We start from the raw sequence: 27920 nt of genomic DNA, 5'->3' as shown, positions 1-27920 counted from the left end.
CAAAGGCAAAGGGATGTTTAATGGGCACCGAGTCTGGAGGCAGGCAGCATAGATGGCCTTTTGATCCCCACTGACTCTATAATTCTGTAATTCTACAACAAACAGTAAAATATGAAAAGAGCAACTAACACTTAGACTTGGCAGATTCTCCAGTGAGCAGTGACTTGCAAGCGATAAGGCAACAAAGCTACTTAAAATTCAGGCTTGTTCTTTTAAAGATTCAGCTTCAGTGATTTAAAATGAGTATAGCTGTAGGCTTACCATACAAAATTTTTGAAGCTCTCCTTTAAAATTTAAATTTAAAGTCATGCTGCATTTATGTCAGGTTTGTATGAAGTTGCCACAATTTCCCATTTGTGTATCTACTTTGATCTGTCTGTAATCCAGAGGTTTGTGAGCTCTTTAAAAAGTGTGGCACGCTCACTGGTTCTGCGTGTGTGTGCTTAAATAATGTTTCTGCTCAAGTGGCTATAGGTTTCAAACTATAGCAATTCTTATGTGCTTCATTTATTTTTGTTTGTTTAAATATTTTTAAGGTTGTCTTTTAGGGTAAGGCCCTTATAAGGCAACACATATAAGACAAATACATCATATTTAAATAAGAATAAACATTTATAAACATGCTTTAGCAGTCTAAAATAAACATGTTTTAGCAGTCTAAAACAGTCCAAAAGTCAGCAACACACCAGTATAATAATCAAAAACAACAATTATTTTCCATCCAGAAGGTTCAGAAGGTGTACACTGACCATTTGTCACCAATGTTAAAGGAAAGTTAAATCACCTCACACCTGCACTTTCCTACAAAGTCAGAACTATGCAAGAGCCCCTGAGAAGGTTTCAAGGATGCCCACCATTCAAAATATTTCCCCCTCATACTGGTATCAGAAGAAACTATACGTCAAGCCCTCTAATGATTGTTAGACAAACATTAGCCTCTTATGTTCCTCTCCTAGAATATACATTTATTCTTCTACTCTCCCTTTGTAAACTGCCTATTACAGGAGCACTACAGATGTTGTTGAGCTACAGCTCCCATCAGCCATAGCCAGCATGGCCAGTGGGAAGGGGTGATGGGAGTTGTAGTTCAACATCTCGAGTATGCCACACTGTCTGTGCTGGATCTATACAAAACATGCAGACAATAGATTGGAAATTGTGTGGTAAAGTTGGGAGCTGCTGGGAACCATATAAACAAGCTCCATCCTCCTGTAAAGCATTGGTCTTTACCTCTTGAATTGGTACAAACAACTGCATCACACACTGAGTCTCAATGGTAGCACCACCACTATTTTATTTTTAGTCATTCACTTGAATAGATAGATATATGATAGATAGATGGATGGATAGATAGATAGATAGATAGATAGATAGATAGATAGACAGATAGATAGATGGAAAATTGTGGTGGTGGGAACGATACAAAGCAAAACGGAGTTTCACTAGGTTAAATTCAAAGTGGCACTAAGAAGATTGTTCCATCAGCACACACTTTTCCGTTTGTCCAATGGAACCATCTTCTCCATCCTCTACTTGTGCACCATTCTAGATATTTTGGGAGGGCACAGGGGGTACACAGGGGAAGGGGGAAAGCACCACTGCACTAGCAGAAATTATTGCATTGGCTTCTGCTAGCGTAAGAATTTAGTTGAATACAGTCCTTTATCTCAAGAATCTGATATGTTGGTCCTGGAGGTTTTTTTTTCAGCCTTGAATGGCAAGCTGCACCACCTAAATCTCCCCGAATGTTGAAAACCACTATTGTAAAGAATACATACACACACCTCTTAACGTCAGCCACATTGGTACAAACTAATTTTGGGCTACTTCAAACGCTATTCATTTTTTTCACAGGAAGCGTTTTTCTACACAGAAATGGGGCTGGGGGGAGCCTGGAATTAGTATGCACAACAGACTGCTTGCAATTTGGGACATGGATGGTGTGTGCTCAGCAATCAATGGCACATTATTACCATCTTCGTAAATTTTGTAGACTGCCCTTCATCACATAGGATCCTTTCACCAAACCTACAACGCGCCTGAATTCCTGTTCGCTGCCCTTCCTACTCAGCTGCTTCCTGCGTAGATAAACTATGGAGTTCCCATTGTCATGGTCGCCAACTTGGGTTGCTCCAAAAGGGAATTAAACAAATTCATGGAGGATAAGGGTATTGCTGCACCCAGGATCAGAGGAAGCATGCCTCTGAACACCAGTTGCTGGGGCTCTCGAGTGAGGAGAATGCTACAGCACTCTGGCTGGCCAACATGGGAACAGGGTGCTAGGCTGGGCAGATCTTAGACCTGATCCAGGAGCCTCTTATCTTTTTGTGCTCTTACACTTCTTGAAGAGCAAGACCATTAACATTAATATTCTTTATTAAACATTTGGCTGCTGAAGGGGTATCGATTTAAACTCCATGGACTCGCCTGTTTTTCTCCTCTTACAGCTCAGGTGACTTTGCTTTCTTTATTTCTCCACAGTGACTATACAGCGAATGAAACATTCCTGGTTTATAGGCTAGAGGCAGATAGAGATTAAATGAATCAGGTTTTAATCTCCCATCCAACATTTCTGTTTAAAAAATGTGCTAAATTCTTACAGCGGAAGTAATAGTATTTGCACCATAATGATATACTGTCTGCATCTTCTCTACTCTGTTTCCAGTTGTTTTATTTTCATATGCTTCTCTTTTTCTTTCACACAAAAATGATATGAATTATTTCTATTTCAATGCAAACAGAGCTTACACAAAATGTGCTGAAGCAGCAGCAGCCCATGTACATCCCATTGTTAGAATAGATGTATTAGGATAGTTCAAATGCCAGATATGTATATAATATAATCTCCACAAGTACTAGTAAGTTACAACAATAGCAAAACATTTCCCATGTTTTAGAATGCAAGCGTCTTATTTAAATCTACATGGTGTAAATCAAGGAAAACCAAAGTCCAGCCAAACTTATTTTCAGAGGAATTGCTAGTGCATTCTTAGTTCAATCGCCCATTATTGTGCAAGATGCTTAGAAGAAATTTCCATGAGACACAGCCTCAGAATCTACATGACAGCTAGGAATTGTATCAGCAGGCTGAAGCAGTGTATCGTTTTGCTTATGCTCAGAGTAGATGGATTCTTGAGCCAGAATACCATAGCAGGCCACTGCTAATATACTAAGGATAACCACTGTTGTCAGATGTATCACAGCATGTCTCATAAAGCTCTTAAGAGGCACAAAAATTGAACATGACAGGAGATGAATCATTTATCACCATCCCAAAGGTGTTTGGGTCACTGCAAGGAATTACTAATGCAATGCTATATGCAATTATGGAAATGGAGCTGATGTGCAGGGTTGTGAGAACAACAAACCCCATCTGCCTCAAACAAGTTGCTGCTATATTTGCATCAGCATCCATAGGTTACATTAAATGGACAAGATGAAATTCAAGAGAGAAGCATGTAAAGGTACCAAGCATCACAACTGCCAAGCCAGGTCTCCCCCATCCTATATTGTTGCTATTGGTTTTGGAGCCCTAAATACAGGACTTTACATTTATCTCAGCTGAACACCTTAAGTGTTTATCCCAGCATTCCAGCCTGTGAAGAAGATTTGAATTATGGTATTATTTTTATGAGATGCTCTTCCCAGCTTAAGTGTCACCTGCAAAACTGATTAGCAGTCTCTATAGGATATACGTCATTAGTTTTCAACTAGATTCATTGGAGGGTCAGTTTGTGAATATAGTCAGAAGTGCAGACTCTATGCCACACAAGTTTGCAACATGTGTCTTCCTGTTCCATTGACGCCACTTTCCTTTCACCATCTCTCTGTCCTCTGGATTGGGAACTGGCAAGGGCAGACAGTGTTCTTTGGTAGGGATTTAGTTCAGGGACCTCCAGTAGCTGCTGACCTTAATGTGAAACAGACATATTGCTGCTGACCTGACATTCATATAAAGTCTAATTTCCTCAGAATATAATCATATATTTGATAAAGCCATAGAAGATCAGGACAATTTTATATCCATACCTGGTGTTCTTTGTTGCCTCTGAAGTTGCTGGGAAGCATTGGCTTATCACAACCAAATTACTAGCTCTGAGCACTGGGGCTGGTTATTGTGTTTATCAACAGCTTCCACCTCTTATTACAGATGAGTCACCTATAATATCTCATCATGAACCATGACTGCAGCCTATACTCATCACTGAAAAAAGGAATGACTGTTCTGATCCTTCTTCATTCATTTGATCCTGACAGAAGGCTAAAGTAGATTTGTTCCTCTTTGCAGAGATGAACCTACTATATTCCTTACGCAAACCATTTCTGATTAGGATGTTTTCCTCCCACAGTCCCTGGCTTTTGTCCAGACAGTAGAACCTTTGTTGTTATTAAATAAGACAGAGAATTCTCTTGCTATACAGATCCATTCTCCACCCTTTATTTAGCTACCTTGATATGATGTCAAATGGAAAACATCACAATTAATTCTGAGCCCAATTTGGGCTTTGTGCTGCTCCTAATTTAGGTATTTCAGACCACAGTGGGTCTGAATCCCTTCTCCCAGCCTCCTGTGAGCTCCAAACCCTCATGATTCCCCTAATACAGGCATCCCCAACCATCGACCCTCCAGATGTTTTGTACTACAATTCCCATCATCCCTGATCACTGGTCCTGTTAGCTAAGGATCATGGGAGTTGTAGACCAAAACAACTGGAGGGCTGCAGGTTGGGAATGCCTGCCCTAATGCCTTACTAGGCTATGGCAGTGACGGTGGTAGTATCAGTGGCAGCTGCTGTTGTGGCTGTTTCTTCTTTCTTCACCCCAGACCCAGTACAAATATTCTTGCTGCAACAATGTTGCTACCTGCTACCAGTAAGGATGATGGGAAATGTATTTCCCCCAGAGTTCCAGAAAGTGATTGGGCACTCTGGGAAAGTTACATCTCTTAGGCTTCTGAACATACTTGATCACGAAGGGAGAGGACATAGAGAAAAAGACCCTACTGTTGCCACCAGCACACCAGCTGTGGTCAAGTAATTTGGTAAATGGGAGAGGGAGGAGAGAATACTTCTTTGGTTAGAATTACAAACCAAAACAGAGAAGAATTGGGGTGGAGACAGAATGATTCAAAAGACTGATGCATTTCATAAGGGTACCAAGTTTGCATTCTAAACTGTGTAATTACAAAGGCTGGTCACATCACTACATCCAGCCCATTATCTTTTCTTGTTATGGTTTTGAGATAAGATTCCATCTGAGGCGTCCTTCATCATTTTTTGCTGAGTTCTTATTTCCCAGCGCAACAATTCACCTTCCCTTGGGTAGAACCCCCAAAGCAAAAGCAATCCAAGCTCATCTTGACAAGCCGACTGATATAGGCAGAGTAACCTGTTTTCCACTACAATGACATGTTTCAGCTTTGGGTTTTGCCATTGTGTATTCCCTCCAAAGATAGTTGCAAACTTTAATGTTTGCTCTGGAGATTGAATAATCTGCTACAAGCATTATTTTCTGCCTTCTGTTACAAAACAAATTGAAAATATTAAAGAAGCATGCAGAAGCCTTCATGAGAAAAAGAAATGGGGTAGTGAACTGCCCCAAGACCTCCGGGTATATGGCAGTATATAAAGTCAATAAATAATAATAATAATAGTGCAAGGCAGTGTCCCACCATATAAGCTAACATTTTTATATGACGTTGGGAAGACAGGTTCTCAAAAGGGAGTGCCAAAATTGCATGGATATCTACGTTCCTAAAATATATATTTTTTTAACAGCTGTACCTTTTGATCTCTTTTGAAAGAAGTGAATGAAATTTCCAGGTACACTAGCCCCTCCAGAGTGGGCAAAGTCTGCCAAATTAAAGGCAAGTAGGTTCAGGGGCTTTCGTGCTAGAAACCTTTGGAATTTGATGTTGTTGTTACTTTTAAAGGAAACATCTATAATCTGTTTATTTTTGGGAAGAATAGCATGCAATTTGCAGGCAATATCACTCCTTCAGAGGGCAATAATTTGGCCAAACTGCAGGTCAGGTGCAGTGTTTTTCTTGCAAAGGCAGTCATTACAGTTTTAGAGAGAGTGAAAAAAATGCATCAATCTCCAGTAGTGCTTGAGGGACAATTGGTCTGGAAACTGCAGACAGGAGAGGTGTCTGTGTATAAGAAACCTGCCAAATTGAAGACAAACTGGTCCAGGGATTTTTGTTGCATGTAATTCGAATTTTGTGCCAGGCATATTTAAAGTTGACTTTGAGGTGGGAAGAACTAAAAGGGATTAGCTTTCTGGATAACATAATTCCCTCTGATTGCAAGGTTGACTCATCAATCATAGCGGAGCTTTCCCTCCATCAATAGTGGTCAGTGAGATGATACAGGCAGAGCAGTGTTGTTCAATCGGCTTCCCAACATTGAGTATCACTGCTGGTTCTTTAGAGGTAGAGGCACAAGATGTGGCAGTTCAGTGCAGGGAATGGTGGCAGGAATGTTGGATTGGCTCTGCAGCCATCACCACTCTGGGATCCCTACAATTGATCGAGGTTGAATCCTGACAAGACAGAAGTACTGTTTTGGGGGGGACATGAGGCAGGCAGGTGTGGAGGACTCCCTGGTCCTGAATGGGGTTAACTGGCATTATTGTAGTTTAGAGAAATTGCTTTCACTTTCAGCAGATGCTTGTCTGCAGCATTTTTTAAAAGTGCCTGGATAGCCAAAGCACCATGAAGCACTTCAGGTGTCCCTGCTCTGACTTACAGATTCTACTTTGCCTCTGCCAGACCCAAGATCTCTCCAAGGAACACTGCTTCATCAGAATCCAATGCACAAAATTACTGACTGGTGGGAACGTATCTTGCCAACGCTCACACAGCTTTGCTGGCTGACAGACTACTTCAAAATGCTAGTGTTTGCCTTTAAAGACTTCTACAGCTTGGGGGCCTGAACTACTACTATATCCCACATTAATTGTCACTTCATGGCTACTATAAGGATACAGTGGTACCTCAGGTTACAGATGCTTCAGGTTACAGACTCCGCTAACCCAGAAACAGTACCTCAGGTTAAGAACTTTACCTCAGGATGAGAACAGAAATTGTGCGGCGGCAGCACAGTGGCAGCGGGAGGCCCCATTAGCTAAAGTGGTGCTTCAGGTTAAGAACAGTTTCAGGTTAAGAACAGCCCTCCAGAACGAATTAAGTTCTTAACCCGAGGTACTACTGTATAAGCCATGAGAGAAAAGCTTCCCAACAAATGGTACCTCAGAAACACAAAAATCCTGTGAACAGGATTAATTTTTTCTAGTCCCTAAATAACTAGAATTCAGAATAACAAACTGATGTGATTCCTCTCTTAAGAGCTGTATTTTGGATGTTTGTGTTGTGTCGTGTAGAGTGTGTGTGTACCATGAGGATGCTTATTTTTCAGTAACTGCTAGATTCACACTTAGGAATCCACCAGTGCATGGCTGGGATCTTTCTCCTGTGCTGCTAGATTTAACATGTATCAACCTAAGGCTATAAAATGCCACTAAAGTTTTTCCCTCCCAAAATGAAATCTTGGGCTGTGCCAACCTGTGCTATATTATGCATGTTGAACAAAACCCTTCAGCTCCACTCTGCATTAGCATGCTGCAACACAACTTTCTCTTGCTGCCTCAGAGAACAGCCCCTGCTTTACATAAATCTTTCATGAAATGCTCTGCCTCAAGCACTAGCGCCTAAGCACAAAAGGCAGCATTGAAGGAAAACATAGTTTTTGCTTCCAAAAACACAGTCAGTTCCACAGATAGTAAATGTAATTTTTATGTGGTGTGTACTCACAGAATCCCATGGGCTCCATTAAAGGGAAATGACACCATTAATAGATGTGGGATGATGGGAATAATTGAAAGGACTTTTGGGGTGAAGAGAGAGAAGTTATTTAAACTGTTGGGCATGCTATTACAGAGAATAAATTTTCTGATGTATATTTCAAGTCAAAGAAGGCAATGCATTTCTTTCATTTTCCTCCAATCTCTCCATCTTCACCCCACCCCAACCATGTAGACAGATCGATTTATTTCCATCCTGCATGTGGAATTTTGCATGTGTTTGTTCATAAGTCCATTCTATTCTGTTTCCTCATTATTATTTTTAATATTCTGTATGTCAGACAAGGACATGGGAGACCAGGGTTCAAATCCCCACTTGGCCATGAAGCTCACTGAGTGACCTTGGGCCAGTTACTGTCTTTCACCCTAACCTAACTCACGGAATGGTTGTGGAGATTAATTTTTTGTCACATTGAGCTTCTTGGAAAAAAGGTGGGCTATACATGCAATAAGGAGACGCCGGTGGTGCTGTGGTCTAAACCACAGAGCCTAGGGCTTGCCGATCGGAAGGTCGGCAGTTCGAATCCCCACAACGGGGTGAGCTCCCGTTGTTCGGTCCCAGCTCCTGCCCACCTAGCAGTCTGAAAGCATGTCAAGTGCAAATAGATAAATAGGTACCACACCAGCAGGAAAGTAAATGGCATTTCCATGTGCTGCTCTGGTTTGCCAGAAGTGGCTTAGTCATACTGGCCATATGACCCGGAAGCTGCCTGTGGGCAAACGCCGGCTTCCTCGGCCTATAGAGCGAAATGAGCGCACAATCCAGAGTCGTCCGCGACTAGACCGAATGGTCAGGGGTGCCTTTACCTTTATACATGCAATAAATGAACAAAATTATCTGATGCATGTCTGCTCTCTTACTCATCACATTTTCCCCTATCCCAAATTTTCTCTGGTGGAACCTCTCTCTCTCTCTCTCTCTCCTGGCGCTATTTATGGTGAGGACTCACAGCTACAAGCAACAATGTAAGATAGCTTCTTCTTCGTGACAACTTGTCCAAAATAGATAACTATGCAACATGGTCCCAGGACTTCAGTTAGCATGCATGACTGTGTTTCAGAAGTAGCTGTTATTAGCAGAACAGCAGGAAGCAGCATTATTAGGCAGAAAAGGAGAGCGTGGAAGTGACCTGGAAATTATAAATAAAAGGCAAGGGGCAAAATTGAGCGACATGGCATCCACATTAGCATCGTTATCTAGATAATGGACACCAAGAACAATGCTTGTTATGTTATGAACTGCAGAGGTTTGCTATCTCTTGCACAGGCAACAGCAGCTTTGCAGACTCTCCATCTGATGATTAATTTGAAGCCACTCCAACAGCAGCGAAGGAAATACATGAAAACAAGCTACTTTAGCTTTTTATCACGTAGGATTGCACATCAATCGGCAGAATTGTGAAGTCCTTCTGACTGCAGCAAAGGCTTCCCAAGTGAAATTAGATCTTATCACAAATAATCCATTGCACGGTGAGGAGGGGGATATACTTTGAATACAGAGTATCTTTATTCTAAGGTGCAAGTCAATGGCAAACAGGCTCTATATCTGAACATTCAATATCAAATCCCAATCCAAGGTAGATATTCACAAAGTAATATATATTAAGTAGTACCCTAAATGTTAGGCAATTGCCTTATTTTTTCCCCAAGAGGGTTGTTAAATTCACCCCCATCTTTTTGAAACATGTGTTACTATGTGTGATTTTTAATTATCTGAGTCTTTCAATTAATTATCTTCTGTTGTTGCTGCTGCTGCTCTTATGTTGTTTCCATGTACATGGCATTTTACAAATATATTTATTTCCAACCTTTCCATTCCACTTTTTATCCGAAGAGCTCAAGGCAGAGGCTACAAAGTTCTCCTGTCTCCTAGACTGAGAGCTACTGACTGGCCCATGGCTATACAGTGAGCTTTGATGCCGAGTTAGGAATTGAGCCTAGGTCTCCCCAGCCACAAAGAATGAGAAGGTTGGTCTGTACACTGAGGACCTTTCCATCTATAAAATAGAAACAAAGGAAACAATAGAGGCAGGGGAAGGGAGCGGACCAAAGGACAACCCTTTGTTAATCCCCTTCCTGTATTCATGCTCCATCAAATCAGTACACCAAAAGTGGTATCAAATTGTATCCCCTGTAGCACAGATGGAGGCCGGTAATGCATATTAGCATTAACTGGATTGGACAAATACCATAGCAGATTTGATGCAGATATCCGCTACAGTCCTAACCTCACTTTCCTGGCAGCAAGTCCCACTGTGTTCAATAGGTCTTACCTTTGAGTAGACATGGTTAGGGTGCTGCTGTCAGACTGTGGCTGAGTGCACACCATACATTTAAAACACATGACTTCCTCCAAGGAATCCTCAAAACCATAGGGTGCTGTGAACTGTAGCTCTGTGAGGGGCAAACTACAATTCCCAGGATTCTTGGGGGAAGTAATGCGCTTTAAATGTATGGTGTGCACACAGCCCCCAATATAACAAAAATAAACGACTCTTAGCAGTGCTTGATTTATAACACAGAGCAGAACTACTTTACAATATGAACATGGGACATCCAGAAAGTATAAAATAATGCAGCTACATAAGAAAATGAATTTCCCAAAATAGAATGTAGATTGCGCTTGAATCTTCCCGTTGCGCTTGCCATCCTCTCCTGCCACACCCTTTAAGAACCACTGCAGTCTGGGGTGAAGCTGCTTAACCCTTTCCTTGACAGCCATTTCCCCTTTCAAAACCACCCCTCCTGCTGCTTTTCCAGCCGTGGAAAGAAAAGACAAGGGGATCCTAAAAATGCAGCTGCAGAGTTGGGTTTTGAACATTTTGATTGGAAAACAACAACAGGAAAGTTCTTTCCTACCAGCTAGGCTCAGGCACAGATTGAAGCCACTTTGCTTCTCCTTGGGTGTGTCAGATCAGTGCAGCATTGCATCCAAGCCAAGGTTTGACTTATTGTACTACACTGAAATGTTTAAATATTTCTTTGATTGTCACTGAATCGTCCCACCACACTTGTCATCCTCTCCAGCCACACCAGTGTGGCACACCACGGATCTACAACCTCATGTTAATGATACCAGTGTAAAATTATACAATCTATTTTATATACTGGATAAAACATCACAGCTAAATTTAACTGATCAGAAAAGTGGGCTATAATAAATAATGGTTGTTTTATGCATAATCACTGTATATCCCCACCAGTGCTTGGCCATTTGGAATATGAACCACTCATGAGGCTGCATTTAGAGCTTATAGTACGCATTAATGTATTATTACAGCTCTTTTCATGGCAGGATGTTGTCATACTGAAATACAATGTGCAGCCAGAGCAAAAGCTGCCAACAGTGATAAAAGGCTCCAGCATTACAACAAGAGCATCAGACAATGTCTGGGGGAACGTAACCATTTTGAGCGACACCGACTGCTGAATGACTAGCTGAAAGCAGTTTTCTGCGTAGGTGTTACTAAATGAAGGAGTGAAGTCTGCAGGGTCCTTCTAGCTCAAAGTTAGCCATTTTGTGAGCGTTGCAATGGGAGGTGTGAAATGTTTTGCAGCCAAATTGCTTCCCCTTCTGCTTCTCCTAGCAAGATAAGCCCTCAAAAATGACAATTGTCCATTCCATTTTCACACACACGAAGGGGCCATGACATAGTCCCAACACCACTGCTAGATGTAAACACACATTCAGACAATGGCAGTTTGCGACAGTAACTGAGGAGTTAGCAACCTCTGCAGCTGTGTTTCTTGGGGGCGGGGGAGGTGGGTGGAATGTCCTTACTGGAGGGCCCTGGAAAGCAGCAGAGGCTATTAGTCTAGAACCATGAAGCTGTGCAGCTCCTAACCCAAGGCAATAGTGCCGGATTAACCCCTGTGGAGGCCCCTAGGCAGTCAAACTCTTGGGGGGGCCCTCACAATTTACCTTGAAACTTCTACTCGGCTACTCGCAAATATTCTACTAGGATCTGAAGTCGGTGGGAACTCGCAACACACCAACTCACAGAAAGCTTCATATCTGGAGGTTTCTCATGTGCGTGCTCTAACAGGATAGCATTGAACTAAGAAAGCTTGATTGTGATTTTCTTTCAATATCAGATCAATATTATTTTGATCCATTGTCACGAGGCCTCTAAAAGGTTGCTCTCAATTGCATCTCTGGTTGCAACCCATTTACTTGAGCTCACCAAAGTATATGAGAAAACCAATGCATCTTCCATGAATAGCTTTCCCATTTGGATCTGCTTCTTGGTCATGTTAAAGTGTGACATGGAAGGAAGGGAAAGAAGATCAAAGTTGTTGATAAACAGAAATGGGAAGGCATAGTGTGTGTGTGTGTGTGTGTGTGTGTGTGTGTGAGAGAGAGAGAGAGAGAGAGAGAGAGAGAGAGAGAGAAATTAAAAGCTCCAAATAGCAAAAGTCAATGTGAGTAAGTTTTTGTGCAAATTTGTTCTGTCTCTAAATACTACCTCTGTAGTTTGTGAGTTGGTCATTCAGAGACCTACTGGAATTTGCCAGGTGTAGACCTAAATGCTTATTTGTAAATGGACTCAATTTCAAAGTTGATGAATTGAAATGGCTTTTAGGAAATAAAATTGCAAATCTGGCTTGACAGGCTATTCTGGGGGAAAAAGCATGACCTCTGTAAGACTCCATTAAGTACTCAACTCCATTTATATCCCAGCTTTAAGTAAATGCCAAACAAGAAAGCCAGCATGTTGATGTGGCAGTTTCAGATGGAACTTAAAAGTTCACTTAGAAACTGCACCCTAGCACATACAACAGGGCAGAAAATTACTTTGGTTGTTTACCCTGCTCCAGAGTTACAAGACTAGCTCAATGGAGACTTGATCGTATTTGCTAAGCCAGAGGGAGGCAGCTACTGGTCTACTCTTTGCTGTGTTGCAGTTTTGCCATTCCAGATAGTAGCTACCAATCCAACAGAGATCAGGAGACACAATGAATGGCCAACAGGATTCTACCTTGACCTGAATCTAAATCCAAAGTAGATTGCTGGAAATATGGCAGCTGGAGAGAGTGCAACCACACAGAGCATTTTCCCGAGCTACACAAGGGACATCAACAACTATGGAAGAGGCAGAGGAAGTTGCCAGGGGAAGGCTGCAGCAGGTGGACTTCATCCACTGCCATGCTGATGGAGGGACACTTCCCAAATAGCTGCACTGTCCTCATCAGTGAGGACACCTCCAGCACTCCTCCCCTGTAAGATGCCTCCTTTCCTATCTCCCACTCTTGTAGAAATGCCTGAGAGACTGCTGATCTTTATGCCCAGATGGTCCCGATCCCTCTAAGCCAATTCAAGTAACTTTCTCCATCCTTCTCATCCACACACACAATCCCAATAGCTACGTTTTCACCTATATTCCCTGGTGTTCAGTTAGCAATGCTTGGCTGTTGTTTTGTATGGGACTCTAAATTCAGTCGTAGCAAAGTATGATGCCGCCAAGATTATCTGGGACAAGGCCAGCAGCGCCAGTGCCCTCTGCTCCAATACCCACCCAAGTGCATGGATGGTAGTTGATTGAAGAGGGCTTTGACTCATAGTTGCTGATATTTCTAAATGCAGACCTGTGTATGTTTAAATATAAAAAGGATTGTGCAGGTTCATGAGTTTCAGTGGGATTTTACGATTACGTTTCTAGTGCTATGTTTCAATTGCACTCAAACTGAATCCATTTGTCACTTCCAGAGTACCATCTGCTCCTCAGAACAAATGTCATTTTATTGACAGCAGTTGTCACAATGTCTTCACTTACAACCATCTAAAATTACTTCAAATGCATGCATTCTTCCGTGCGTGTTCAAATAAAAATCTACATGCCATGTAAGAAGACTGACCGCCTCCCCTCTAAAATGCCTAGACCTGACTTCCATGCTATTCTAATCACATAACATCTGAATTTTTATCGTCTTTGATCTCTGAAAACATGACATTTATTACACCAAAACATCACTGGAAAGCCTAAATATAGCTTTAGGGCAGGGTGGGGCAGAGATCTAGTCAGTGGGTCAGATCCTGAGCTCACCCATACACCATGGACAACTTCAGCAAGTGGGTGAGGCCACCCCACTCTCAATCACCTAGCATCATGATAACATCAGGTGATTCAACTTCAAAGGAAAGAGATGGGAGTGCACTTTATGTACACTCCCAATTATATGTACACTCCCAATTCTTTCCTTTCTTGCTTTGCAGATGCAGCTTCAACTCAAAGGAAGATCATTTGAATTCAAGCCAGGGATGTAAAGGGATCATTCTTCCTACAGCTTGAGCCTTGTCTGCAAAAGAATATCCTCTGCATCCCCAAGCTTGAATTCAAGTTGCATCTACAAAGGAAGAATCTGGAGTGCACATCAGAAAGTCAGCATTTTTTAAAAAAATTGCTGCCCCTTTCTGCTGCCGTCCTAGTTCTTTTTTAGCTGCAGCACAACAAACTAGTTTCAACAAACTAGTCCTGTTAGTGGACGCCCTCATAAAGAGGTTCACTAGAGCAATGGTGCTTTCTGCCCTTCTCTCTCCTCCTGCCCTGTGCCTCCAGAAAGTGGCTCAGTGGGGTCAGGAGAACCCCAAGGATATCACTGGGAGGGAGATTATTCAATCTGGCAAGCTGAAAACCTTGTGCTGATGGAACAATGGTAAAGGCATTATGCTGAATTCCTCCCATAAACTACAAGGTATGGGGAAAGCTCCAATGTAGTACAAGCGTCTGCTTATGTAGCAAAGGCTTATTATTGTTATTCCCCCTCCAGCCCCTCAAATTTTCTCCATTGGCCTGGGGGACCCCTCAAGAGCAGATTTTGGGGGAGCAGGGTGCCTGGAGGGGGAAGAATATAAACCACAAGTCCCAATGAGGGCAGACCTCACTGGATGTTATAGATATGTGTTTGAGGCAGGGAAGCAGGATGTCTGCTAAGACCTTTCTAGCCCCTGAATTCAGCAAGTGTTAAATATATAAGCCAGCTTAGATTCCTGGTGAAGCAACTGCCTGGGTGATGGGCCATTAAGGGGAAGGAAGGAAAGGGGCTCTGTGTAAGGTGGTAAATGGGTGGGGCCCCTTTCTCAACTTGTGGACAAAGCCAAGGTTGAGAGTTGCAGAGATATGAATCAGAAGAAAAGCAGCAAGCTAGGGAGAGAGACAGAGCCAAGGCTGAAGCTGTGGGAGAAACAAGACCCTTTTGGGGGTGTTAATGCAATGAACCCCTCCATCGTAGTCTCAAGTGTTTCCCCCTTCTATTTCTTTCTTTTTTTAAAAAGGCACATGAAACGTGATCACACATATGTGTAAATAAATCTTATATCATAAAGACACCAGTCTCCACTGTGCCTCATTCTGAAAGAAACGTGAATTCTGTGTAAGTGCCTGGAACCCCTGGAATCTTGCACCGTTCAGACTGGGGTGGCGTGCAACACTATAAATACCAATCATTAAAAAATATGTATATTAGCTAATTGATAACCTTGTAAGCAAGGACAAATGTGTGTGGATTGAATGAGCAAAGAAATGTGTAAGTGGCAAGAAAGGCTATATTTTGGTTCAGATTTCAAATGAGATTCTTTTGAAATCCAATCAGATATTTTTTTTTAGTAGGGCAGAAATGCTTTCAGCAGATGTAATTATCACCCTAGCAAACAAAATGCACCAGTGGCAGAAGCCAGGATGAAGCTGATCTGCAGGATGAGAGCTGCTGTCACGTTTCATAATCCCAGTTTCAAAGTTTTTGTCATGAATGACCCCCGGAGGAAATAGGCAGCAAAGATGCATGTGGGTAAGCACATATTCCATGTTCAATAGAAGAGCTTGCACCTTAGAAAGGATTACTGTCTAGTAATCAGGTTCTAATGTGTTAAGTGCCTTAGTAGTAGTAGTGCGAAGGAGGAACACGCTACATTCTCAAACTGACAGACAAGCTTTGTTACTAGAGGGGGTGAAAAACCAAGAGCCCATTCAATGCACATAACAAACAATGAATGTAAAGATCCTGTTAATTTAAAAGACTGCTAATGGAGGAAGACAATAGACTAAATTTCAATTCATAACACAATACGCACTTAGGTCCTACTCAACTAAACTTATTCTTTGACACCTTTTCCTCAGACGTAGTGACAAATTGGTGCCCCAAATCAGCTATGCAGGTCTTAAAAAGTATTAGAAGGAGACAAATTGAAGTTTCTATAGAGAGAATGGATTTGGCATGTGCTTCTAAAAAATGAAGTGAGCTTTACGTCAAGTGGGGATTTGAGCCCTGGTCTCCTGGGTCCTAGTTTGATCCTGTAACCACTACAGTGGTATCTTGGGTTAAGAACTTAATTCATTCTGGAGATCTGTTCTTAACCTGAAACTGTTCTTAACCTGAAGCCCCACTTTAGCTAAGAGGGCCTCCTGCTGCTGCTGCACCGCTGCTGCACGATTTCTGTTCTCATCCTGAAGCAAAGTTCTTAACCCGAGGTAATATTTCTGGGTTAGCAGAGTCTGTAACCTGAAGCATATGTAACCTGAGGTACTGCTGTATAGCACATAGATTCCCCTTCCCACATGCCATCAGCCTGTTCCTGAATGACATGTAACTGCCATCTCTTTTTTTTTTGTAAAGGGCACATGAAACATGACCACACATTTCTTATACCATTCAGTTTGGTCCTGGAAGAAAGCAAACCCCTTCCAGAGCGGTCAGGAAGTCATACTTTGCTAGGCACAAGTCGGTGAGAAAAATGCCAACTGGATAGTTCAGTATTTAGATTTTTAGCCAGTCTCTATTTATATACAGTTCAGAATGTGCTGAAATAAAAACTAAACAAAACCAGGCAGAAAATGCAAGATCTGAGTCACAAATGACATTAGTTAAATGTCAGAAATCTGAAACAGCTATGATATGACTACTAGCTGTTGGCTCAATACTGAAGTACGCCTAATATATAAATGTGGTGTTGTCTGCAAATATCATTCAGTGCCAACCAGCCTTAAAGCTGGCTCAGACTGACCAACGTATTGCCCCCCCCTTGCATTTCCTCCCTGCTTCAGTGCCTGCCATCCTCAAGTACAGAACACAGAGCCGCAGGACAATGTTGAGATCAGACAGAAGAGATGGCTGAGTGAATATCCATTAGATCCAATCCTTCACTGCCCTAAGGTTTACCTGCATCACCGGCTCCAAAGTTACACACATGCCACTCCGTCCAAAATGGAAAGGAGTCTTGATAATGGTACCAATCGATGATGAATAAAGAAGCACAGAGGTACAAAGAAACATTGTCACAGCACAGTACTACCATAGTCATTAACTGCACCAGGGCAGTTAATAAAGACTAGGCACCAGCCCTGAAAGGCAGGCTGCATGCCATGCTTTCTCTCTCTCTTGCCATCACCCTCCTCACTACTCTTACTTCTGAGTAGAAGGGAATCTTAGGGACTGTGAGTTTAACCTGGGGGGGGGGGAGTTTACTGTTAAGTAGCAGTCAATGGGGTAGAGTAGAGCCGCCCTCCCAAAATAAGAATCAGAGCTCCAATTGCAGTCAGGGATGGGTGAATCTGTCAATTTTTGTTTCTCGCCTTTATTTACCATAAGCTCAGATGGCCACATGTCCACATCAGTTCACAATTTCCATCAGCATTTTAGTTTGATTTTCTCTCAATACAGATATTTTTGCAAAGCAAATTTCCCTAACAGAATGCATTTCTTGTAGGCTATGTTTCACTAATATATGCATTTTTATGCACACTTAATCCCAGTGTATGCCTTTTTGCATACATTTCTTGGCCAGGGAACTCTGTTGCAAAATTCAGAGATGTGCAAATTTCGAAGGATGGGTTGGTTTCGGTTCACATGCTGTTCAGGAAAGTGCAAATTAGGTAGGTTCACCTTTCACCGTGGACGGAATCAGAGTTTTCCCCCATCCCTATCTGGATGGTGCTGGAAAAGGCAGGGTGGTGGTGAGGCTGGACCTGTGCAGAGGCACCAGTGGACCCAATCCAGCGCCTATACAGCCCCAGCCTCTCCACTGCCCTGCCCTGCCCCACCCCTGGGGCAGATGGCCAACTGGAGGGATGCCACTGTCAGGATGGGGCTCTACAGCTCTCCCCCACCACACCAGCTACTGCTGTCACTGTTCCCTAGCATTGTTCATTGCAAAAAATAAATCACTTATACAGAGACAACCACCACCACCCAGCTGCCAACAAACTCCACAGGTGCCACTGTGTGATGTTCAGCCTGTGTTCCCTCCTTCCTTTCCCTGCATCTTGGGGGAGGGGGGCAGGTGCAGCCAAAGTGACCAAGTGACCAAGCATGTGGGAGATTGCTCCTTAGGGTCTTAACACAGGCTGCCAACTCCATAATCCAACCTAGAAAGACTTTATTAAACTTATAGGGAAATGAGGATTGGATATAAAAATCAAGGTGGCTCCACATTTGTGGAATGTTCCCCCTCAGGGAGACTCACCTGGCACCTTCATTACGTATCTTTAGGTGTCAGGCATAAATGATTCTCTATAACCAGACCTTCAGCTGATCAATCAATCTATGCCCCTTTAAACTGTCAGGGCATTGTTTTTGGTTGTTACTATGTGGTGCACTTTTGTGTTCTTATATTGTAACCTGCCCTGTGATCCTCAGATGAAGGGCAGTATAAAAAATTGATTGTTAATAGTATTTGTCATAGCTTAAATGAAATCACTACTTAAGTGGTAATCAGCACAGGTGCCCACTCCCCGCCCCCAGAGGTTCAAGTGAGGACCACTGAAGACAGCAACACAGCAAAATCACCCCATCTTTATGCTAGCGTTGTGCTGATATTTTCAGTTGATCTGTTTGGGGCCACTTGCAGGGGGAGGATGGAAAGAAGAAATGCACCCAAAGAGGGAGGAAGGCAAGGGGGGAGAGTTTAATGGTGGTGGCAGCTTTCACTTAGTTACCCTTTAAATAAGGTAGTGAAGAGAATTTAAGGGGGGGGGGGTCAGGCTCTCATTTGGATTAGTTGCACTCATGATCCAAGATGGTGTGATCTTCAAAACAGAAATAATTCTCTCTAGAGGCTGCATTGCTCCCACCATGTTCTCTGCCTTGAGACCCTGCACCAGGCATAGGCAAACTCCGGCCATCCAGATGTTTGGGATTACAATTCCCATCATCCCTAGCTAACAGAACCAGTGGTCAGGGATGATGGGAACTGTTGTCCCAAACATCTGGAGGGCTGGAGTTTCCCTACACCTGCTGTACACCATCAAAGCTTCCAATGCCTACACAAAATGTCATGAAAACCAATAAAAGCCATAGCTCCCAGAAATCATTATGATGAAGCCTGCAGTCCTCAGATACAGAAAACAAACCCTTCCAATATGTTTAACCAAAGTATTTAATGTAAACAGCATTTAATAAAAACATGTTACCTCTGTGTGCATCAGGGATCCCTCTCCTAATTAACACGGGATGCCTTTCATCTACAAAATGCTATGCAAACAGTCATTAGGCTTCAGGTTACCCCGGAAGAGGAAAACGAGACTCCAATGGTTGACATGATTAAATTGCCCAAGCTCTACCCCAGTAGTACTTATCCAGGTGTAAAAATGGTATTCATCTCAGTAAATCAGCCTCCATAATATTCAAGTTAAATGTCAATGCAGAGCCAGATGAAAAGCCCATTGAATTAAAGTAAGAAGAATATGAGCATTTAACTTGAAGAAAAAATGGGATCATTATGAGAAGGTTCTGTACCTTTAAAACAGATAAAATGGGGGTGTTTTTTTAAGGACCTTTCCTGCGTGCCTTAATTCTTTACCATATGGTGCATGCATGTGACCTGATCCAAGTATGCGTGGCTTGCCTCACCCATTGAGCTACCTGCTCTGTGACTCCTTTTAGTACTTTGTTCTTTCTATGGCAGAACTATAGTCTGGAAACATGGGGTTTGATGCATGGTGCTGTTATATCTCATACGGATGGTATGCTTGGTGGCTGGGACATGTAAAGACATGGAAAAGGTCCATGTCAGCTTTTTCGTAGGGGTCTGTCCCAGATCTGTGCGAAGACTCTTCTCAGGTACCAGAATCTGGTAACAATTACTGCTGGCCTTCATGCATCACTAGCCAGCCAGAACTAAGCTTCTGTGATCATAGTTTGACTCAACTTGCCAACATGCCCCTTTGATGTCCTTATTTGGGGGGGGGGTGTCATCCCCCAGAATGGCTGAAGAAGCCCAGCCAGAAACCTAGACAGCATATAAATAAAATACAACAGCAATCTGACAATAAACGAAGCAGTATTTTGTTCTTAACAATTCTTCTGCATTTTTACACATACTCCCTGCCCCTGGCGTTTTCCCTGTTTTTGTTTTTGGTCTTTGAATCCAGATCTTGGGGGGGGGGCCTCAAATATAACTTCCTCCTCGGCCCTCTCCTTCCTCAAGTAGTAACTGTTGGTCTCATGCCCACAGCCTCCTCATCCTTGCACTTTTAATTACCCCCTTCATGCTTATAGTATAGTATTCTCCAGTGCTATGGAGTTACTGCAGTTACATGCAGTTATGGAGAAGACTAGTGAAAATTTTTGCTCCAGGTTCCACCCCCACCCCACCCCCAGTAAATCTAGCCTGGGTGCACTTTCATTTATGCCTTGTACCAAATCTGTGTGACAATGGTAAGTGTGTTATCATGTCCACCCTGAAACAAGTGGCTCAATAGTATCGGGAAAATAATTAATACTAAAATTGAAAAGCATTCGTCTTAGCCAGTATTTTGTGTCAATAAGGCCCACAGGGTAATCATGTATTCTATTTTTTAAAAAACTTTGCTTTTGGGGAAGTATAACTTGCTTGAGCAACACTCCTTGTCTGATCAATATTAACACAAACAAAACTGGCTTCCAGCTATGGGAAGGTATCATTTTAAAATGCATACCTATCAAGAAAACCTGTGGTAATCAATGGGCCACAGAATAAAGCTTGATTTCAGTTAAGTCTTATACGTATTGCATATAAGAAACACCATACTGTTGCATGCTACCCCAATCTCCAGGCGGTGCCAGATTCCAGGAGTTCCAGGCATTTACCCAGGGTTTGGTTTCCTTGGAATGAGGTATAATGGGGACTGATATGTCTCTATAATATGTGGTTTATTTACACACACACACACACACACACCCTGAGTTTACAATGGAGGGGTCCACAGCATTAACACCTCAAGGGGGCCTTGATTCCCCCATAGCTGCAACCTTGGATTGAAACAGAAATCAAACATTGCTCTCACTGTCTGTTTCCACCTTGCTTCTTTGCTTCTAGCTCACATCGCTCCACTCTGGCCTTTTGTCTTTCTAACTACCTGTGAGTTGAGGAACTACGGTACTTGTACCATCTCACACAGAACCCCTTCCTTTGTGCTCTCATTATCTCAGCAGAAAGTCAGCTTGGCTATTCTAGGAACTAGAAGGGAGCCCAGACATTCAGCCTAACCCTCCCCCCCCACAAACAAAAAAATCCCATAACAATACTAAATCAGTGAATAACTTAAAAGAAAAACTCCTCAAGTATCACTCAACAGATTGAATCATCCAGAACTTTAGCACTGTTTAATTATTCCTAAGGGCTTTTAAATAAACCAACCTTGTGTTAATTATATTTTCTGAACTTGACTCAAAATCTTTTCAGCAGTGGATCACTAAGGAAACTTGGCTTCATGGAATAACGGAACACTAAAGCAAAGGTGGATTTAAGGGAGTGTGACCACTTCAGTCGCACTAGGCAGAGACTCTCAGAAGCGCTGCCCTGTTAGCCACTTTAGTTGTGAAGCTGTAGAGGACATCTAAAATTGTGTGAGATTCTGCAGAGCATGCAAGTTATCACGCGATCTCACATAAAACTGGCACCAATGTTAGCGCCCCTTCTTTACCAGCAGCAGAGCCTTCAGGATGGGCAGAGAAGTGGCAGCAGGTAAGACGGCAGTGCCAGCAGCAGAGCAGGCCAAGGCGGCACATCCTGTTTCACCTCAAGCAGTAAATTGGGACACCCTGCCCTGATAAAGATGGATGTGTGTGTTATATGCTTGGAAAGCTCACTAGAATCTGTATGCTACTATCATAACTAACATGATTTTTCAGACCTTCCTAAACTTTGACAGGCAATGCTTTATAATCCTCTAGCAAAACGCCTCTGAAATAGAAGTGTGCGCACACACCATTGGCCCCTAGCGCTATTAGATGTCACAACAACAAGCAGATATGTACGCAACCATCACAGCATCAACAGTGATTCAGCTGACAAGCACCCACACACATAAGCCAAGCTAGGGAAGGAAGACAAGAAAGATTAAGGAGCTGCCATTGCATCAGGTCAGACCACTGATCCATCTAGCCCACTGTTATCTACTTTGATTGGAAGTGTCTCTCCAAGTTCTCACGCCTTCCATCACCTGCTTTATGATCCTGTTGTCTGGAGTTACCAGGGATTGAACTTGGGAACTTCTGTATCAAAAATATGTGCCCTACTACTGAGCCAGGGTCCATCCCCAAATCAAGTAACTGCTTTCTTCAGAGGAGATTTCTTAGGGAGGCTCTACTTCAGTGGACAATCACTAGGCCTTTATTATCTGGCTACCTAGGATGTGTGTGTGTGTGTGTGTGTGTGTGTGTGTGGTTTTGTTTTTTGTTTTAGAGAAATGAGAGGTATAAGTACTCCAACCTGAATAACTCCAACATGAAACTGCAATTCTCATCGGCCCAAGTGGGCATGGTCAGTGGTCAGGGATGGTAAAGAGTCAAAAACCAAACACCGTATATTCCTTTTGTAGCGTACAACTTGGTGGTGGTATTTTAAGTCATAAGATGTGCAGGGCAGCCATGCACAATGAGGAAAATAAAATACAGTCAACATATTACCTTGTTTAAACAAAGACAACCAATGTACAGATAGCCGAATTACAGCAGCAGAAAAGAAAGAAATGTAAGTTGGCTAAACCTATTAGCAGGGCAGGAAAACTTTTGATTGCATTTCATATAAGGAAATACATTTTCATCATGCCCAGAAAGCAGCTATAAACCTGTAAAGTTTCAAGCGGCAGCATGACTGTGAAAGGATTGTCCTTTCCATCAGACTCTACTGGCAAAATCAAACTTGGTCCAGATAGACTTACCCCCCCCCCCCAAGAGCCTTCTTGGCTAGTTCTGCCTTTAGTATGAAAATACAGTTTCATACTAACATGGAAAGTAGGCTGGAGATTGGGGGAAAAGGTGGCCTCCCACCACCTCCAAGATGGATCAGCTGATGCTGTGCAATTCATAATGGGGGATCCAGATGGTCCCCCTCAAATGTGCCATGGGACTGTGGAGGTTATAGACTTACACATGTAGAACTCCACACAATGAAAGATCTAGGATAATACATACATGGTGGGTGGAGCTCTATGCACACAGATCAATATGAGTGTAGAGTCCATCCCTTTTCAAGTGCATGGAACACATGGTTAGTGAAGAGGGGGAGGCATTGGGCATGGTGGCGGCAGGTGACAGTTACCCATGCAGCTTCATGACCTCTATATGTAACATCTGAGTGTCCGGGGGTGGTAGGAGCCAGGCATTTGAATCTCCCAATAGTGACTACAAAAGGTAGAATTTAGGAAGAACCAATCTGTGCATCTCATTTTGGAACACATGGAGGAAAATGCTTCCCGTCTCCCACACAAACAGGGTTCTCAAGAGGGAGTCGCATTGCAACCAAATACTCTATGCATTAAACATTAAGTAAAACATAACATTTCCTCACCAGAGCAATTTCTTCAGATTTTGTTTTACTCCTTTGGAAACGATTTCACTTCCACTATATGCACCCACACACTTCCATTATTACTATTATTATTGGCATAATTATGGCTTGTTTGCACAGCTTTCACTTAACTTGCATTTTATGATGGGAGTGACTGTTCCTCTGTGTCTGCAGGTACTAAGCGGATCTATGCTTACCTGTGCACACAACTGCATAGACTGTCACATTATGTGCAGATGACTTTTTTTTTTTGCATCATCCACGTTTCCATAAATAACCTTGCACATTAAACATAATTGTATCTTCTACAAATGGATTCTCACATGAATAAATACCCAGGGTGGGGGAGAGAACTGTGCTTAGCCAGTGAAGCGCTCAGAATCGGTGTGGGTTATTTCTTACATCCAAGTGGGTGTGCACAGGACTGCAGCCTGAATTAACCCTCACCAGCGGGTGGCGCTGTGGGTAAAACCTCAGCGCCTAGGACTTGCCGATCGCATGGTCGGCGGTTCGAATCCCCACAGCGGGGTGAGCTCCCGTCATTCGGTCCCAGCTCCTGCCCACCTAGCAGTTCGAAAGCACAATTAAGTGCAAGTAGATAAATAGGTACCGCTTTCTAGCGGGAAGGTAAACAGCGTTCCGTGTGCTGCTCTGGTGCCTGTTCGCCGGAGCAGCTTCGTCACGCTGGCCACGTGACCCGGAAGTGTCTGCGGACAGCGCTGGCTCCCGGCCTCTAGAGTGAGATGAGCGCACAACCCTAGAGTCTGTCAAGACTGGCCCGTATGGGCAGGGGTACCTTTACCTTTACCTTGCCCCTGGAGCTTATTTCTCACATTGGTTTTCATAGTAAAGTCAGGTATTGCCAACCTTTTTAGGTTGTAGGAGCGTTCAGATTTTTGAGTAAGAGCTGTGGGCACTGGATAGAAGTCAGATCCCAAACAAAACTCATAATTAATCTGAGTTTTGAAAAATACACAGAGCTAAAAGAAGTGGGAAAGAGCATCATCACCCTTATAAATACCTCCTTCACCTCAATGTACTTTTCAAGGGGGGAGGAAAGTGACTACACTTCCCAGCTCATGATTAAGGGGGCACTGAATGTAGAGGTGCTAAGAGACTAAGTAGGCAGTGAAGGAAGGCTTCAGGGGCACTATTGTGCCCATCACAGGGGCCACATTGGCAACCCCTGGGAAAACCATTAGTGAACATAGAGATAAAAACAAAGATTTTAAAAAATGCAAGGGGGAAATTTGTCTTGCATGTAGTTGCATGGATAGAAGTATGACATTTCATATACATAATACATTTAAGAGATCAATTACATTATTTTTCTCTCCCTCACACATAAAAGTTACATTCTTTCACATGACGATAAAGAGAGTTTGTCCTAAAAACACCTGATAACATCATCAAGGAACAAATCTCATGACCTAACCCACCGTTAAGGGAAATAAGTCACCCTTAAATGCAATGTTTAGTGCCAGATGTCGTCCGTCCCCCCAATATAATTATGCAACAAGTGTATGAGATTAGCATTGAGTCGCTTAGCAAAACAAGGGCTCAAAAATGAAAGGAATATATGGGCAAAAACCTCACTGTATCAGAACACCTCTGATGTGACCCCAGCTCATTTACACATATCACCCCACACTCTAGGTTTCCACTATGTACAGTGTAGAATTAAAGTAGCCACTAAAACTACAGGGCAGCTGGCCCTTTGCAGTAGTAATTACTATTCCTGCTCACATTGTTAAGCAGATCTCTGCAGAACACCATTTACAGAATTCATACCATACCAAATTATGAAAACACAGGAGAGGGGTTTCATATTGAGATGCATAGCAAAACAAGGAATTTAAAAGCATGCAGCCAGAGGTTTGTTTTCATAATGTAACCATGTGTGTATTTTTAAAATATTCCCCTCAAAAACACCAATAGATTATTCTGATGATCCTATAAAATGCCATTTTTAGGAACATACATCCAGCTGTCTGCAAACCAGAGGCACAGTTCCAGTGAGAGGGAGGGGGGATTATCCTGTGCTTTCTGATAACAGCTGAGTCAGATTCAGATCAATTTTTGTTTCTGGAAAAATCACACCTGATCTGACACTGTACATGTCAGGATTTAGCGTGAAACAAATGTTTCAAAGCTGAAATATAAGCTGCTTGCAATTACGATCTACAGCAGAAATGAAGATAGTATTTCTATCAGTGCAAACCGACTGGATGTTGTTCTCCTAATGCTTCTGTTAAAAAGGGCTTGCACCACACAGACCAAGGCAGAGATCACAGCCAGTTAGTATCATGGTGATCTTTTTGTAAGCTAGGTATCCTTTAACACACATCTTAGTCGCCGCCACATCTCTCCCCTTTGCACAAATACTTGGATTGGCATGTCTCTCCCAACAGCCCTGCCTGAAACACATTTCCGTGGAAGCAAGTCCCCGTGACTTCGTTGTGTTTACTTCCGCATAATGCGATTAGAAGCAGGGTGCCTAACAGGTGTTAAAAGACTCAAAGAAAGGCACAGGTATATAGAAGTCTATGGCACACTCTTACGTGAAAACACAATGGCTCACTCCCGAGTCCACATGCAAATAATCGGGGCTTGGTGTTTGGCACACGAACGGCTCGGAGCTAAAGATCCCTGTGGGGCTGTCCAGCCTGACGGATGGAGGCGTAGCGTTTTGAATTAAGGAGTCGTGCATTATATTATAGGACAGCACTTCTTAAATAACCTTTAAAAGGAGGTGGGGTTGGGGTCAGAAACTTTTAATTCTACACAGCAATAAGAGCCTATAGCCCTAGTTCAGCAGCTCGGAGATCGATCCCCTCTTTGATTTAACTTAATTCAATATACATTACGGGTTTTCCAGTCACACAGTTCGGAAGGAGTTCCCATCGCCTTCCTTGAGAACACCCAGGAGGTCAGCCTCATTAATCTCCCATCGCCGCCACCAACCTCGAAGACGAACGCGAAGAAAACAAAAAACACACCCACCCTCGGCTGGCTTTTGCTAATTCACTTCGGGCTGCAAGCACCAATCGATCGGAAAGTGCATTATTAAATTAAAAGTTTGCGCCGTTGAGTAATGGCTAGAGGGTTAAAAGGCCCGCCACGTTCCCCAGCTGCGTGCCGCCCCAAACAATGCCTGGATCAGTCTATTATGCCCTGGAATGGACGTGCCCACCGGGCCGGGGTCGGGACTTGGCCTGCGGTCAAACGCCGCTTCCGAGCCCCGCGCCTGCCCAGCCGAGAGGCTGCTTGCTCGCTCGCTCCCCCTGCGCAAGGTGCGGAGTCCCCTCCAGAGGCCACGCCGCCCACCCGAGCAAAAGCGCGAAGCCGGCGCGGCAGCAGCCCGCCTCTGCGGGAGGCAGGGAAGGCTCGCCACGTTCCCAGCCGCTCGGAGTTTTCAAGCGGGGCTGCCGCCTTCTAACGAGGTGGGATCTGGACAGAAGGAAAGGAAGGTGCGCGCGCGCGCGCGTTCGGTTTCCAGAAACGGATCTGGAATGCGCCCCCCAAAACGCAGACCTCTCCTTCCTCGGCTCACCCACTTTCCTCGCCTCCCAGTGTGAGAGAAGAAGTCCGACGCGAGAAAAGCCGCCTGCACTCACCGGAGCTATGCACTCCCCGCCCCGCTGTGCCAAGCCATGGGCATCGAGGGCAGCCAGCAAGTCCCAGCTGGGGTTAAATCCTCGGCCGCATCCGCCGCTTGCAACAGTCCCCACCGAATCCCTCCTTCCTCCTGCTCAGGTGCCCAGAAACTCCGCGCGCGCTGTCTCCTCAGGCGCCCGCCCGTGCCCGGTTATTATTCCATCCGCTTCCACGGCGCTTATCGAGCTGCTGCTGCTGCTGCTGCTGCTGCTGCTGCTGCTGCAAGAGGCTGCGTTTCTCCACTTGCGTGCCGCACCTCGCCGCTCCAAGCGGAGCGCCTAGCGCCGCCTGGCTGCCGCGCGCCAGAACCGCGGCGTCGGCGTCCAGAAAGCTCGGCACGCTGCTGGGCCCTCCCGCCTTTTTAAAACACACCTCAGCCGAGCGGAAGGGGAGCGCGCGGCTTGCTCGCGGGCGCGTGCAGTTGTAGACGTCGGCAGCCAATAGGGGAGGGGAGCGCCTGCCTGCCTGCCTGCCTGCGCGGGCAGGTGCAGGCCGCGCAAAGCGGTGGCTTACAAGCCCCAGCTCCGACCCTCCGCCCTCTTTTGCCCCATTTGCGGCTTTTCAGTGGCTCGCGCCTTTAGGACAGGCGCTGATTGGCTGCCTCACAAAAACCCCGTCTCGGTCATGTGGAAGAAGA

At 43.8% G+C, this 27920-nt stretch overlaps 1 protein-coding gene across 2 annotated transcripts in view; it reads right to left on the bottom strand.

Moving 5' to 3' along the window:
* Positions 1–27479, bottom strand: part of RASGEF1C (RasGEF domain family member 1C) — an 82088-nt gene extending 54609 nt beyond the window's left edge. For both annotated transcript variants that reach the window (XM_081185624.1, XM_081185626.1), the window contains exon 1: positions 27244–27479. The gene's annotated coding sequence lies outside the window, so the exon portion shown is untranslated. The remainder of the gene's footprint in view (positions 1–27243) is intronic.
* Positions 27480–27920: the final 441 nt, after the last annotated feature.

Source organism: Podarcis bocagei (assembly GCF_964188305.1).
Source record: "Podarcis bocagei genome assembly, chromosome: 2".
NCBI lineage: Eukaryota > Metazoa > Chordata > Lepidosauria > Squamata > Lacertidae > Podarcis > Podarcis bocagei.
Note: the sequence above shows the minus strand (reverse complement) of the source record. Positions and strands in the feature narration are given on the sequence as shown.